Source organism: Thalassophryne amazonica, chromosome 18 (assembly GCF_902500255.1).
Source record: "Thalassophryne amazonica chromosome 18, fThaAma1.1, whole genome shotgun sequence".
NCBI classification, from domain to species: domain Eukaryota; kingdom Metazoa; phylum Chordata; class Actinopteri; order Batrachoidiformes; family Batrachoididae; genus Thalassophryne; species Thalassophryne amazonica.
The window spans coordinates 19,021,316-19,038,097 of NC_047120.1; the positions used below are offsets into that span (position 1 = coordinate 19,021,316).

The window sequence follows — 16,782 nt, forward strand, 5'->3', positions numbered from 1 at the left end:
CAAATAGATCTATATTTTCCATCTGATCATTTATATTCTATATTTGCCACTATAAATGTGAGAAATGTGTCAGAATGTAAGTAAGTAATTTGCAACAGTAAATCTAAAAGAGTGATTAAAAAATACAAAGCTCAAATACATTTATTTTTTGGCATCTGAAAACCTAATTTAACAAAGAAATTTAATCAGGTCATAAACCAGGAATAAACAATGTTTAAATCCAGCCAAAAGTATCATATGCAAGCTACTGCAATTTTGTTGTATCACTTGTACAATGACAATAAAGCCTATTCTATTCTACTGTGTGTATTGTTTAACAGTAAATAAGACAACTTTAAGTCACAGTCACTCAAAAAAAAAAAAAAGACTGACTCCTTGTTATTAAGAAAGAAAAGTTCTCTTAACAATAATAAGGAGCAGATTATTGCCTCCCAACTAAGTATATTGCAAGAGTTCACTTTTCCTTCCTCTATTTAGTACCGGATATGAGCCTGTACTGCCAAATTCAGCTGCTGCAAGATTCACCCTTCATATAATCCGCATGCCCCCATGTTGTTTGTGTACAGCTTAGACGCATAAACAAAAACAAAACAGAACACACCGGTCTACATGAGCATGCACTGGCTGCAGAGCCTCACGCTTCCTACCACAATCTCTGAAGTTGACAGTCCATCATCAGGTCCAGACAGGGGAGTGGAACCTGTAGGCTTTGTGGTCCATAAGGAAACCTACCCAGTATAAACAAGCTAGTATTAGTATACGTTAAGTTACATTAAAACAGCAGCTAGGCTGAAGGACAGAAGCTAGCTCCCAGAAAATTCACATACAACAATGAAAATATGGTAGATGCTTTACTTTGCAGAAACCTTTTCAACCCATGACAAAAACACTGTAGGCCAAATCAGTGGCACAAAAGTACAGTATGAAGACAACCATGCAACTAATACCGGAGAGTATGTCAGTTACCAATTCCAGTCATTTTAAAACAACACTATCCAATAGCCAATGGGACTCAAGCTCAAAAGACATCTGTAGATTACTGGCAAAACTCTATTATTTTTTAAAAAGCTGTTTCATTTTATATTTTAACAACAAATGAACGGATCATTAAAAATGTCCACGAATCAAAGTCACAAGACATTTTCACAAGTAGAAGCTCTCCACTTATTGTGCTCAAATTCATATTTTAGAAATGACTCTGTCCTGATAACAACATTAAAGGCAATTACATATTTTGGCGAAATTACAAGTTGAAATGACCATTAAAAAAATTCATCATGAGGTTTATGTCACAGAAATCTTACTTTACAATCACTGCAGTCATTGTTAAATTATTTCTTGTTGCATTTATAATAAACATTTGTATTTATTTACAGTGTCTGTTTTTCTGGTTGAAATGAGATATAAATAATCTATCAGACTTAAAAAAAAAAAAGTACAAATTTCCATGTTATTTTGTCTAAAAATAAATGTCCGAGGTTCCTTATGTTAAACAAGAAATTATCTAATCTGAAATAATAGGTGGTTTTAATTTACTGAAAGGTTTCTAAAGAACCATTTATTGATTCATTTAGCTATTTTAATTACAAGTGTTCTAAACTTTTTTTTTAACAATAATCAGAAATTCTGAGTAACAAACAACAAAAAACATTTCCAAGGATTTTTCTTCAGAAAACTGCTCCATAAATGAACAGTCCTGTGACACCTTTGTTTTGTAGAGATCAGTGGTTTCTGCCACTAGTCTTCCGTGTTTTGGCCCTACGCGTCGTTCCTATTGGACAACGCCAAGGTACGTCACAGTTCAGAGCATCGAAAGTTGGTTTGGATTGAACTTTGATGTGTCAGCCTGCCAACAAGCGGCAACGCGCGCTCCCGTCAGAAGCGTCGGTTTAGCTCGGCTTTTGACGCGACACTTCTGACGCATCTAAAAAACAACGCGTCTTATTGAAAATAATGCTTTTTAGACTGTTTTAAGGCCCATTAGCTTAGTGAACAAATAAAAAAACTAGCTGTCGTAGCCCACTTACCAGCAGTACAGACAGCGCCAGGTTTGTCTCCTCCACTCAGGGTGCAAACTTCATCAATTGGCCCTGAAGCAGCAGGTAGACGTTTTCGAAAAATTCTAAAACCGAGGCCTGTTTTCTTTTCATTTTTTTCGGGTAATAATCACCATCGATACTTTCTCTAGCATTCTTCTTGTTTGTGTGCGGCTTTCGCGCTGATTAGCTGGTAGCCCAGCCCCCATCTAGCTATGAGCCAATTAAAACTCTTATCTAGCAGAGCGAGCGCGGGGGGAATGGGGATGGGACACATACGGTGCACTCTGCAATGATGGACGCCAGATGGCTGTCTTTTAAAGGGAGAAAATAAAATTACAGTCAATAAGCGCTCATTTTATTGACACCGTCACGTTCCCCGGGGCAATTTGAAGTTGGTAGACAGACATTCCGGGTCTTTTTAGGTGAGTAGACGGCGTCTACCTGCGTTCCACGTAGGCTACACCACTGATTCTAACCTCTGTTGAACATTCGTTCCATTTCTTCACCCCAACCACAGACACACAAAAACCCTTTACATTTGTTCTTACTGGTGGTTAAATAAAAATTGCACCTCTTAAACTATATCTGGATTCCCTCAATCTGAACAGACTCTGGACATGTCTCAGTAAGGCTTGGTTTTTCGCTCAAAACAAAGTTTGAATTGTAATGTAATCGACCAAATCTATGAATTTTAATAAGTTTAAAGACACAAATAGAGAATTTGGTTCACGATAATGTTTATTGCAGATGATTCGTATGGCTCGTTTTTGCAAAAGGAATATTGGATTGGTGTTTGATTTGTAAGTGTTTCCCCATGACTCAACACAATATGTCATATATGGTACTGATGGAGATTTTATGAGTTATCATTTATTTAATTAATCATTGCCTGCTTACATGATATTCAATGTAATCAAAAGTAGTCTGAGTTAAGTTTCTGCTTCTTGTGAAATGAACTGTATCGACTATCTGTTATCTGTGTGATGTGGGAGTGAAACCAGCCACAAGACAAAGAATATGTGTCTTAGCTGACTTGTTAAAGGATTCTACATTTATTATTGTCTGAATTATATTCTTTTATACTTCATTGACTCATTTAATCATAATAATTATGTACCCATTCATATATGCTGCATTTAAGCTAAATGATTGCTCAGCCGCAGTGATGAACTAAAGGTTGCTTCAGGACTCTGTTGACATCAAAACTTAACTGCTTACTCCCTTCTTTCGGTGAAAGAAACAAGCATGTTTCACAGGAAACCGTAGCTCACAAGCAACCGTTCACCCCTCCGTTCCCCAAACACAATGTACCCTGATGCTACGTTGTACTGTTTATAATTTTTTTCTTTTCTAATAAAAGAGCAGAGCGCCGGAGGGGCGGCGGAGAGGAGCAGGAGAAGCAAGGTTGGTCTTAGGTTTGTACGCGCTCTCCGAAGCTTCTCCCCTTTGCACAAAGCTCACAAAAGAGATCTCTGTCTAACAGTTGTCTTCTTTATGTGTGATTGTGCTTTGAGAAACTGTGTTTTTCAGATACGATCTCAGGCACAGTTTAAGTGCCAGGTCCAGTTAGGGCGACGGACCTGACATTTTCCTGGCGCCCAACGTGGGGCGTCGACACATCCTCCCTCCGTAACCAGAAGACGACGCGCAGCAACCCCGTTAGACGGAAGAAAAGACCGTTCAACACGTGACCTGTGATTAAAACACAGGAAGACCGTTCAACACGTGACCTGTGACTAAAACACAGGAAGACTGTTTAACACGTGACCTGTGACGGGAAGACAGATTTATTCTTGACCCGATGTGACATTTACCACAGGAAGACAGTTAATACTTGACCTGGAGGGCAATTCTATGACTATTATTTACGTCAAAGAGAGACAACTGTGACAACGTGTAGGATTTTTTTTTTTTTCAAATGATTTCACAAATTCTAATTGGACACTTTAAAAAGTACTGAAAACCCAAGTTTATCTGAAGGGGCAATGAATGATGAATGAATGGAATGTATGACTGGGAACGATCGTAAGAGAATTCCTGCAATGAATGGAATGTATGACTGGGAACAATCGTAAGAGAATTCCTGCAATGAATGAAATGTATGACTGGGAACGATCGTAAGCGAATTCCTGTAACTCCGGTTGCAGTGTAGCTTGCATGACATTCCATACGCACAAAAACTCAACAGCAACCGCAAGGAAGCAGAGGCAAGGTCGACCCACCCAATCTAAGGATTTGGTAGAAGCTTGGTCGGCACCTCGCGGATGCGCCAGTCATTAAAGGGATCTTGAAATACCACTGATTTAGATGGCCCTAGGCCTAACCCCCTCAGTGGTCTAAAATGGGAAACACACAGGGTACATTAAAACTCGAGGGTGACCCCAAATATATGGAAAGGGTCTCCCCGGGATCCACACAGTACTGTAAAGAATGGAAAAAGAAATATGGTTTCACAAATAAACTTGTGGTGGAAAATTGTCAAAAGGTTGTAAGTGACGTCACACTTCAAGTAGCCACAAAGACAGGAAAGAGTAAGTTAAAAAAAGGAGGAAGAATTGAAAGTGGCGAAGATATGGTTAGATGAGGCACAGAAGAGACAGAAAGCAATCAATGACAGGAAGAGTCAGAAAGGAAAGGACAAGATAATGTATGTAAGACATGAAGATAATGAGACAGTGACCGGACGACAACAGCCACCATTACAGCCGAGACCACAACCTGGACAACAAACTGTACAACAACCATCACAGCAGAATTCACAAGTACAACAACAACAATCACAGCAAGTTGTGAGGCCCAAAGTAGGGACTCCGACAACACCCAGACGTCCGCCAACTCTGACAAAAGTTTACACACGTCAAATAATCCATTTGTGAATGTAACCCCACCACCTGTAACTGTAATGCCTACGGTCCCGTTGGATGGAGTAAAAATTCCAATTAATGATGATTATAAAGCTATAAGTCCATTCGGTGGAAATCCACCATCCTATAATCAGACTGTCCCCACATTGTATCTGACCCTAGATACATCGTTTGATTTCGACTTCTCACCATCGCACACACGATCGGGACAAACATGGGGTGATTGAAGTAGCAAACCCAAATACAGCACAGGGACAACCGCCATCTATTTATGTTCACAGACCTTGGACTTTAGAGGAAGCTATCAAAGCCGCAGCTGGCCTTCCAGACCCAAGAGCTGATATAGAGGAATGGTTAAGACACACGGATGGGTTAATCCGGTCATACCGTCTGAATGGACAGGAAATTGCTGGAATTGTAAGAGCAGCCTTGACAAAAGACTTTCATCATGTCCAAGGCGACTTTACAGGTAGAGATGCACAAGGGGATGTACTCCCGTTTAGGATAAATGCACAAGGGCAATTCCAAGCTCCTTTACTTGTTCCTCTTCAGGATTTGTTTACCCGTATCAGAGAAAAATTCAGGCCAACGGCTGATTATGGTAGAATTGCAGCCACAAAACAAAGGCCTGACAAGGAACCTGATGATTTCAAATTACGAATGATGAAAGTTTTCAGAGCACACAGTGGCATCCCATTTGACGCAGCTGTAAACAGCGCTTTCCAAAGTCAGTTCAAACGAGCGTTGTTAGAAGGGGTATTACCATCTGTGGGGGCCTGGTTAGGAAACATGATGTAACTATAGATACCCAGAGTGTAGACGACCTTATGTCCTACGTCCGTCATGCATATAATTAGAGGGGCAGAAGAAAAATAAACAACATCCTCCGCCATATTTGTTGTAAATAGTGGAGATGACAAATTTTCTATCAAGGAGGACGAGGCCGCCAACCGTTCCGGGGACGGGGAAGAGGCTATAGACAAAGCTCTGGTCCTCGTGATAGAGGACGAGGATATTTCCCACAGAATGCTGACGAACCTGAAGTCTGTTGGAATTGTGGAAAGCCAGGCCATTGGGTCACGCAATTGTCCAATGCCCAGACAGGAATGGGGCAGAGGGTATGCGCGCCCCTCGGCTCCTTCTCCTCCTCCACAATGACTAGCCGCCCAAGAAGCTAATTCATACAGGTTGAAGTTGATTCCTTGGATGTAAGAGCCAGCCAGAGTTAGAATCAGACAAAGTCACAGCCCCCCCATTTGGAGCAGAGAAGCCATGGTTAATCTTCCGAGTTAATGGTCAAGAGTTTGATTTCCTTTGTGACACAGGGGCCTGTAGAACAGTCGAATAAATTACCCCCGGAAAACTAGATTTGCTCAACAGGAATTTGGGTGACCTCAGCCAATGGTGTGACGAACCAAGAACGTGTGATTAAACATGTCACCTTTGTGACCCAGAAACTCCACATGATGGTGAGTAAGAGTGTTGTTTACTCACCTTCATGTCCTGTGCATTTGTTGGGACAAGATTTGATGAATGCGCTGCGAATTAGCATCTGTCCAATGAAAGATGGCATGAAACCAGTTCGTACGCCCGACATTCTTATGTCAAAGATAGAACGTCACACGATTTTCAAATTGGATGTTACGGACCGCTCAAGTGTCACAACACGTGTGTGATATTGTCCAACACCTGTCAGATCCAGGAGATGTTATGGACTTGTTGGACTTGCATGTAACCATGTGGGTCACGAACAACCCAACTGCTAATACGTCCAACAATTCCATAAATTTAACCCTGGAATGCAGACTATGAAATATGTATATACAAACTTTAAAGACACAACAGTCTGTGGAATAGTGTTGTCCCCCACAGCCCAACTGCTGCTGTGCCATGGAGGGATTTGGCTAACACTGCTGCTAAAGGCGAAGCAGCAACTGACTGGCAGGGTGCAGAACCTACACGCAAAGTATTCGGCCCGTATGAGTATAGTCCATCTATTCACTTGTACTGGAAGTTGCTGCTCTGCAGTTTTGATGTTACCCCCATTGTAGCAGACCTTCCAGATGTAGACTGACTAGGCGTGTTGTTGCCTCACTGTCCCGACAGGAAGAGGAACAATTGCAGGAAGTACCCTCAAATTTATGGGTAACCTCTCCCACGGATGTGGGACTCCTCACCTGTGTGGAACCAGTGCGCATAACCCCAAAATCTGATTGGAGACCGTGTGTTAGACAATATCCGCTGAAACCAGATGCGGAGAGGGGAATCGCACCAGTAATAGAAGAATTACTGGCGGCAGGAGTAATCAGGGAATGTCCTGACTCCCCATGTAATACGCCCATTTTCCCCGTTAAGAAAGCGGATGGAGTAAATGGAGAATGATACAAGACCTGCGTGCAGTAAATGCTGTTGTGGAGACCCGAGCCCCATTGCTGCCAGATCCACACACCCTCCTGAATTCCCTTGAATATGGGCATACACATTTCTCCGTGACTGATATTAGCAATGCCTTTTTTTCAGTACCACTGCACCCTGACTCTCAGTTCTGGTTTGCATTTACCTTCAGGAAAGTGAAGTACACATTTACCAGGCTACCTCAGGGTTTCACTGACAGTTCTACCATTTTCACACAAGCAATCAATGCATGCATGTCCACTTTTGAGCCCCCAGAGAATTCCCAGTTTTTGGTTTATGTCGATGACATTTTGGTCACAGGGAAATCTGAAGATGCATGCGAAGCATGTACGATTGCAATCTTGAAACACTTGGCTATGACTGGCAACAAAGTCAAAATGTCTAAATTGCAGTATGTTCAAACAGCCGTGATATATCTGGGACATACTCTGTCTAAGGATGGCCTATGCATTCAAACAACTCGGAAGGACACCATCCTCAAAGCTCCAAAACCTGTGCTCAAGAAAGACATGATAGCGTTCCTTGGACTTTGTAATTACTGCCGGTCATGGATCCCATGCTATGGAGAAAAGACACAGTTGTTGTTGGATCTAATTTATTCAATTCCGATGGCTCTCTCTGACCCCATCACATGGACTCACGAGGCAGAAGACCAATTCACAAAACTGAAAGTTGAACTTGTCAATTCCACAGTGTTGTCATTACCAAACTACAGTAAACCCTTTACATTGATGACAGATTGCAAACAGGTTTTATGTGTGCTGTACTGCTACAACAACATGGAGATAAGCTAAAGCCACTTGGCTATTTTTCTAAAAGACTGGATCCTGTTAGCCGTGGACTCCCACCATGTGTCCAAGCAGTTTGTGCTACGGCCATGGCTGTTGAGGACACTGCTAATTTAGTTTGTTCCACCCTCTGACTGTTATGGTTCCACATGCAGTCAGTGTGTTGCTGCTCCAATCCAAAATGGCGTTCTTATCGCCTGCTAGATAAATAGCTTATACAGCTGTGTTGTTGTCGCAGCCACACATAACTATTAAAAGGTACACCACATTGAATCCAGCCACACTGTTACCAACACAGGATAGTGGAACACGTGATTGTGAACAAGTGACACATGATCTCCAGCTCCCACGGCCAGACTTGTCAGATGAACCATTCCAAGATGGACTTTACTGGTTCGTGGATGGTTCCTGTTCAAGAGATGATAAAGGAAGAACACGTTCAGGTTATGCAGTCATAATGCTACCTGGCACGATTATCGAGGCCAAACAAGTGTCCTCCAGGCATTGGCTCAAGCTGCTGAGCTAATTGCCTTGACTAGAGCTTGCCGTCTTGCAGAAGGGAAAACTGACAATCTACACTGACTCACAGTATGCTCTTTCTACGGTCTGGTTCTTTGCTAAGCAGTGGGAACAGCGGGGTATGATTACCTCAACTGGTAAACCCGTTACCCACCACAGCTTGCTGCTTGATCTTTTGCAGTCTATTAAGCTTCCCGCTAAGCAAGCTCTATGTAAATGTGCCGCACACACCAAGTGTTCCAATTTTGTGTCTGAAGGAAACAGGTTTGCAGACCAAGTAGCCAAAACTGCTGCTTTGGGCGAACTCGGTGTGTCTGACATTTACATGGCTGACTCTTCGGTTTTGGACTTGGATCTTCTTTATGACACCCAACAAAGTTCCCCATGTCGAAAAAGCCTTCTGGTGACACAAGGTGCCCTCCAGAACGCTAATAAAATTTTTGAATTAGGAGGGAAGCCCATCCTGCCTAAAAGTTTGTTCAAAATGGCTGCTGTCATGACACATGGAGTTTGTCATGTGTCAACCGGGGGTATGGTGGCATTATTGAACAAACATTTTACGACATTTGGATTCAATTCCTACGCAAAAAACTTCTGTAAAGCATGTGTTACATGTATAAGACATAATCCACAGGGAAATTTGAGGCCAAAGCAGGGACAGTTTCCTGCACCTCAGTACCCCTTCCAGAGTGTACACATGGATTTTATTGATGAATAAAGTGGACCCTACCAATACTGTTTGGTGTTGATTGACGCCTTCTCAAAATGGGTTGAGATTGTTCCAAGTGCAAAAGCTGATGCATTAACTGTTGCTAAAGCCAACTGCAAGATGATCATTCCAGCATATGGTGTCCCAGAGATGCTGTATAGTGATAATGGAACATATTTTGTGAATGAGGTGATCACAAAAGTAGCACGAAACTTGGGGATGACCCTCAAAAATCACTGTTCTTATCATCCACAAAGTGCAGGATTAGTAGAAAGAACAAATGGGACAATTAAGAGTAGACTCAGAAAATGCATGGAGGACACAAAAAGACCCTGGCCAGAATGCTTGGATTTAGTCAAAATGTACATGAGAATAACACCCACACAAGCAGTACTCACACCATTTGAGATATTTTATGGACGAAGTTTTAAACTTTCGGACTTGCTACCAGACGTTCAGACTATGACTGAAGAAAAGAACCTAGCAGACTATATGAAAGAACTGCTGCAAGAAAAACAAATACAAAAGACACATTTACTGCCATCAAACTCTTTACTTCCTACAGACTTACAGACTCTGGAAGTACACCCTGGAGATTGGATCTACATTAAAGTAATCAAAAGGAAATCCTGGTCCAGCCCAAAGTGGGAAGGGCCATTCCAGGTGTTACAACACCAACTGCAGTTAAAATCGCTAAGAGGTCGAGTTGGATCCACCTACGTCACTGTAAGCTGGTAAAACTCCTGGACAACCCAGAGGAAAAGCCATCCAGCCCAGAGGAAAAGGTCATCTTGGGTGCATCTATCCCACTACAAAGACAAAGACCAAAGTTGAAGCAAATATCAGAGTCCTGAAGCAGCGAGTAACCAGCTGTGACCAAGGAGAGGCCTGTCAACTCAGACCAGGATCAGAAGCAGATGTACTACAAGCTTGAAATAAGAGCACTGAAGCTGACGTGACCAGACCAGGAGACAGAAGCAGACGAAACTGCATCTTTGAAAACAGGAGACAAGACGATCCTGTTCTAATCCTGTGCCCTGTGTTTAAAAGAAACGTCAAGAACAGGGCACAGAACAGAGTACATGACACATTATCTTAAGTCCACTTGCAACATGCCTTACACATACTGATAATAGTACAGATTTATGCACTACAACTGAAGGAAAATATAAAAAAAAAAAAAGTTCCAGAGTCCCTCAGTCCCTTGCTGAACTGAACTGAGACTGTGAGCTGTCACCTTCAGCCCCTAAGCCCACATAAACTGCACCTTTTGAACTGTCACTAAAGATGACACCTGTACCAGTCAACATGTAGGACGAAGAGCTCCTGCTGAGGACAGAAAGAGTTAAACGACGTAAGGGAGAAATCCGAGAGGTTCATAGCAGAAAGAAATGCTCTTGTTTTTGTTGTTGTATGATAATGTTGATTCTGTTAGCAGGGGTAATATATTTACTTCATCATTTCCGGTTACAAGGGACAGCTAGACAAAGCGAAGCGTTCGCGAAAATCAATAAAAGATACATACCTAAACAGATGCTAGCACTACTCGATGAGATAATAAACGATACCACAGACAATCCATTACAGCAAAACCCATGGTACAATTATGTAACAATCATAGCTAATCAGTTAATGAGACAGACTGTTATGTCTGTTCATACATCCCAATATCCAGCACACAACCAACTTTATGGGCACGACCATTTAGTTATGGTGTCACTGACTGTATTGTTCAAGCTATGTACGTAACAATGACTGGTGAGGATCACGTATATATGTCCAAAGCATACAGCGGATGGAATGGATCTCATTAGGGGAAAATTTATGACCCGTGTAGTCAATTAGTAACCTTGACTAGGATTAAGGCATCTGCACTTGTGGCCAAAACTGTTATAATACCCCATGGAATTAAATTTCCAATTTGTTATTATCAGGAAGGGAATGTATCAGTGGGATGGTTGACTGCTAAGAAATGTGTAGAGACTCGCCTAAATGTTGGAGAGTGTATTCAAGTTAACACAACCAAATCTGAAACCCTATATTGTGGAAAGTGGGCTCAGGACAGACCCTCCTGTCCAACAGATCACTATTGCACCAGGGAAGCAAAAGCAGCGTTACCAGCCCAGAATGGAACATGGCCAGTGGATGATGTGTTCTGGGTTTGTGGTACACGCTTGTACCTGAATCTCCCACCGGGATGGGATGGAATTTGCGCCCCTATCCAGGTGTCAGATCACACCTTTGTCGTCGCGGCCGAGCCCAAAAGGCCAGAAAGGGTGAGGCAGAATTTAGACGACGTGGAGAGTCACCAGGTAAAACACATCTGGCAGAGCGATGATGTGCCCGAGGAGTTTAAGATCTGGAAAGATTGGGAGAGGGGTGGTCTGTCCGTGTTGCCCTGGTTGGGTATTCCAAACTTACAGTTTCGATTAGAAACAGTAAATTATCGATTGGCTGTATTCCTAAATGCGTCTCTCGTAGTCAACGAAGCCCAAAACAAAATGTTGACCGAAATCCATACGATGGTTCTCCAAAATCGATTAGTGTTAGATTTGTTAACAGCGGCACAAGGCACAGTATGTGGAATGATAAATGCCACGTGCTGTGCATATATATCTGATGAGATAAATTCTGATTCGGCACAACAGGCGATGAGGGTCCTGGAAAAAATGCAAACTACTATGACCACCGAGTTCAGGAAACAGCAGCACGATGGAGCCTGTGGGGGTGGTTTACCTCCGGCTCCTGGTGGCAAATATTGCTAAAATTCTTTACACCGGTTCTGATTTTGATTGGAGTTTTGATTGTTTTCTCCTGCTGTGCCATACCCTGTATTAAGGCAATGGTTACCAGGCTGGCAACCAAGCTGTTTGTGCAATTACAATTGGCTCACACAAACCTATACACTTTGAACCTTGAGGAGCCCCAGGAAGGATGTGATAATGTGGACTAAGGACAGAACACTTATGATGACAATTGAAAGTGTAAAGTAATGAAGTATGAGTGAAAATGTGTAAACAAGTGCTCATGATGGATGAGTGAAATTATAACTGAATTATTGTCATACACTGTAAATACATTTATTTTTACACTAGCTAACTACAAATAAATGCTAAAAGAGGAGGGAAATGGAGATTTTATGAGTTATCATTTATTTAATTATCATTACCTGCTTACATGATATTCAATGTAATCAAAAGTAGTCTAAGTTTCTGCTTCTTGTGAAATGAACTGTATCGACTTATCTGTGTGATGTGGGAGTGAAACCAGCCACAAGACTGAAAGAATATATGTCTTAGCTGACTTGTTAAAGGATTCTACATATTATTTGTCTGAATTATATTTTTTTATACTTCATTGACTCATTTAATCATAATAATTATGTACCCATTCATATATGCTGCATTAAGCTAAATGATTGCTCAGCCACAGTGATGAACTAAAGGTTGCTTCAGGACTCTGTTGACATCAAACTTAACTGCTTACTCCCTTCTTTCGGTGAAAGAAACGAGCATGTTTCACAGGAAACCGTAACTCACAAGCAACCGTTCACCCCTCCCTTCCCCAAACACAATGTACCCTGATGCTACGTTGTATTGTTTATGATTTTTTCTTTTCTAATAAGAGAGGAGAGCACCAGAGGGGCGGCGGAGAGGAGCAGGAGAAGCAAGGTTGGTCTTAGGTTTGTACGCGCTCTCCGAAGCTTCTCCCCTTTGCGCAAAGCTCACAAAAGAGATCTCTGTCTAACAGTTGTCTTCTTTATGTGTGATTGTGCTTTGAGAAACTGTGTTTTGCAGATACGATCTCAGGCACAGTTTAAGTGCCAGGTCCAGTTAGGGCGACAGACCTGACAGGTACCATCAGAGAATGATATAAAGTAAGTAACCCTTCTTGTGGCAGTACGTCTTTGGCTTTATACAAAATGGCTATAGTTTTTGACATTTTTGATTTCACATTTATATGTGGTTTCCAGCTAAGTTTATTATCAATTATAACACCTAAAATATTTATAGTTAAATTTTACATTTGGGTGCCTGTTTCTTTCCAAATATATACATGTGGGTTTTCCCCAAGGTTGAGTGACAACTTATTAGCGTCAAACCAAACCTTAAATTTTTCCAGTTCTTTCTCCACTATGCCCAGAAGCTGTTCAAGATTTTCACCGCTACAGAACACACTTGTATCATCCGCAAAAAGGACACATCTCAGTGAACTCGACACCCAACTTATATCATTTATATAGATTATAAACAACAAAGGACCCAGCACTGAGCCCTGCGGCACCCCACGTGACTTCCCTGAGTTCAGAATTTGTATTATTGAACATACTGAAATCTGCCTTGTAAATAACTAGTTATCCATTCATATGCCAGACCTCTGATTCTATATTTCTGCAGTTTAGTTAATAGTATTCCATGGTTAATTGTGTCAAACGCTTTCTGTAAATCAAAAAAAAAAACAAAACAAACAAACACCTACTGTATATTGTTTATTGTCAAACTTTCCACAAAGTTCATCAAAGCCTGTGATGTAGTTCGAGACCTTCTGAAATCCATATTGTTCTTCACAAATGATGTTATGCTTCAGTAATATCATTTAATCTTTTAGCAAATATTTTTCCAAAATTTTGGAAAATTGTGGCAGGAGTGATATAGTCTATAATTAGAAAATGTGTGTTTGTCACCAGTTTTAAACAGAGGAATTATTTTGGCATTTTCATTTGAGAAGGAATTTACCAGTACTTAGTGACATATTGCCAATGTAATTGAACTGGTTTTTACTATAAAATCAATACTTTTGTTAAATAAAGCCATATCCAAAGTATTAAAATCATCGTTTCTTACTTTTTGAACCATGACAGATTCAAGTATTCCTTTCGTGAGTAACCACCAATGACATTGAAAACAGCTGTGTAAACGTTAATTATTTACCCAGAATTTTTGTTGATTCATTTACCTGGCAAGATTTTTACCCACATTAACGAAGTATCATCAAAGTGTTCAGCAATGAACGTCGTTATCAATCGTGATGTGTTTTACTCGGAAAAACTGATTTTTTAAAAATGATTTCTTACTATTTCTTTAATATGTTCCATTTGTGTGTTGTGTGTATATGCTATGTTTGACAGTAACTCATTATAATAGCTTTTTTACTGAGTCTCATGATATTGATGATCCTATTCTTATATGTTTTATTACTTACTTTCAGCTTTCTTAGTTCGTAGTTTTATGAATTGTTTATATAGTAAGTTTTTCTTTTTACATGCCCTCTGAAGCCCTTAGTTATCCATGGTTTATTGCTATATTGATTTCTGTATATTTTGTCAACAAATGGACAGTGTTTATTATACAAACTGGAAAAAATGGAAATGAAAGCGTCATATGACCTGTCAACATCATCAACAAAAACATCCGACCAATTCTGAATTGATAAATCCTCCCTTAAATTTTCAATTGTTTCAGGTGTTACTTTTCTACTCATGAATTTGGTATTGCTTCGATACTTACAACAACCCTCCAATGCAAAGACTGAGAAAACTGGCAAGTGATCACTGATATCACTGACCAATAGTCCCCCACAAGATTAACTACTTATTCACCACATTAAATTGGTGCCTCTGTGTGAGGTGCCATTCATTCCAAATAATTAAAGTAATTCACTACAATTATGTCAAAACACACAGCAAACTATAATAAACAACTGTTTTGACACTTTATAAAGGTAATTTGAGGTCTTGTGTGAAAGACTGTGTAACAAAAAGGTTCAAACAATAAACACAAATGCACATTTTGAACAATATATACAAAATGGTCTCTGCGTTTTGTTTGTGCTTTACACCAAGAAAGCAACAGCGTTATCCAGTAACATTCACATGCAAACTAGTGGAGCAATTCTGATACTTACACACTGTTTGTTTGAGCATGTGAGATTGTCATCAGAGGCTCTCCGTCTGCTCCTGCTTTTACTGATCGCTGTGCATAATGGTGCAGGGCGCATTGGAATAGTATGTAGTTATTGGAGCACCCAGAGGGCTATTCAAATGGCCAACTAGTAACATATCACTCCTGAAAACAATCTTTGGCTTTTCACGTGAGGGAAATCTGCCCTACGATTGGATTTTGGAAAACCATGTGATGGTGAAACAATTGTGATTGGACACTCGAAAATTGCGCACATCATCACACAGCTTCTATGAGGAGTACAAAGATAGCTGTTGGCTGGCTCGAAAGTCCGCGGAGTTAACTTGTCATCAAAAAAAAAAGTAAGTTTCTATCTTGTATCATTAAAAAGTTATTTATAATTTAGTAAAGCTTGGTCTTAGCCATCGTATACGACGGCGTCGGCCCCAGAGGGTTAAGTAGGCTGGAGTGGTGGCTAAGTTCACAACCTATCCACCAAGACAAGAGGACACCTAGGGGACGTCAAGAGGATGTCTAAGGACACCCAGGACATATGGGATATTTTGGGGGTCCCCTGTGACCTCCTCTTATCCTGTGCATCCGTTGATTTGAAAGAAGGTATTAGCCAGTCATTTAAATTTGAACAAAATTACTCTGAGGGCTAGTCCACCACTCAGATTTATTGAACAGGATTTAAGTTTTACAGAATGAGTGAGATAAACAAAAACATACCCAGAGGTTCTGAGGGTCCCAGGAGTTGCGAGCTTCCAACCAACAATCTGGTGTCCCAGCAAGCTGACAGCAAGGAGGAACCCCGAACAGTGGGCTGGCATTTAAATTTATACCCTAAGCTACTACAATGTCTTTCTGCTAATCTTTGGCATTGTCCTTCGTCTGGGTGGTCTTGATCCCTCTTTTTCGTGGCATGGTCCTACCCACACACGCTGTGAAGTCTTCTGATAAGGTTTTCAGGCAACAACTACTAACTGAAAAACTGTCAGCAAGTTACATCACAAGAATGTTTGCACATTTCAAAAACACCAAACATATAACTCAAAATGTATTTAAACATTTGGATATTGCGTGATTAACCTTAGCTATTGTTTACATGATTAATAAACATTAATATTTGTTAATCATTATGCACATATGATTAATGTATCTTCCCTGCAAACACATCCAGTTGGGGCTCACATGGGTCTCACATGGGTGGGCTTTTTTGTTGGGTAGATGAGCAGTAGATGGGCTCAACTACAGCTGGAACGGGCAATATGTGGGGCCCAGCTGGGCTCCACTCCTAAAAATTATGTGAGAAATTCTGTTATATTTTAATAGCCACTAGGCCAGGTACACTTTTTACACATGTAGCCCACCTTTACCCACGGTACTAGGTAAGGGCTCCCCGAGCTCTTATATTTAGTATTAGAGACTAATGAAGGTTAACTACTTTATTTAACTTACTGCCTCTTTAGTCTCATGTGCCCTTACAGTGCAATATTACTCTTAGTCACCCTCAACCACAGTGGTCAATCAAATCACAGCCACACA

The 16,782-nt window shown here is 40.9% G+C and overlaps 1 long non-coding RNA gene across 4 annotated transcripts in view; it reads right to left on the reverse strand.

The window, feature by feature from the left end:
• LOC117530507 overlaps positions 1-16,782 on the reverse strand; it is a 112,387-nt gene that overhangs the window by 83,369 nt on the left and 12,236 nt on the right. For 2 of the 4 annotated variants that reach the window (XR_004566385.1, XR_004566384.1), the window contains exon 1: positions 15,967-16,734. This is a non-coding gene — a long non-coding RNA (uncharacterized LOC117530507). Of the gene's footprint in view, positions 1-15,966; positions 16,735-16,782 lie in introns of those variants that run through there. The other 2 variants (XR_004566386.1, XR_004566387.1) reach the window with 1 other exon arrangement.